General features: G+C 52.9%; 1 protein-coding gene across 1 annotated transcript in view; it reads right to left on the reverse strand.

Annotated features, from left to right (window-relative positions):
- Positions 1 to 391, reverse strand: part of USP7 (ubiquitin specific peptidase 7) — a 40,398-nt gene that overhangs the window by 3,722 nt on the left and 36,285 nt on the right. The window lies entirely within an intron of this gene.

Raw genomic sequence — 391 nt, forward strand, 5'->3', positions numbered from 1 at the left:
CCACAACACCCAGCGATTTTTTGGTTGCAGCCGTCATTGTTTTTGGCGGGCCCAGGCTGGATTCGAACCCACCCAGCCACCTTGGGTATACGTTGCTGGCGCCTTAGCCACTTGAGCCGCAGGCGCCGAGCCTGTCCTTCTATTTTTAAGAGTGAAGTGTTAGCAGATACCTGGGGGGAGCAGACAGAATGCAGGCCAGGTGGTGCTCTCTGAGCATGAGATCAAAGGGCTCAGATGGACTCAGTGCAAGTAACCACCTAGGGTACGGGCACCACGTGAGGCCAGTCCCCCAGGCAGGAGCCTTTCCCAAAAGCAACTCAAAGTAAACAAAGAGGACCCGATGTTTTCCTCACTTACTCTTTAGATAATACGTCAGGGTCTCAATGTTTTA

Source organism: Otolemur garnettii, unplaced genomic scaffold (genome assembly GCF_000181295.1).
Source record: "Otolemur garnettii isolate 467f Iridium unplaced genomic scaffold, OtoGar3 scaffold00232, whole genome shotgun sequence".
In the NCBI taxonomy this organism is placed as follows: domain Eukaryota; kingdom Metazoa; phylum Chordata; class Mammalia; order Primates; family Galagidae; genus Otolemur; species Otolemur garnettii.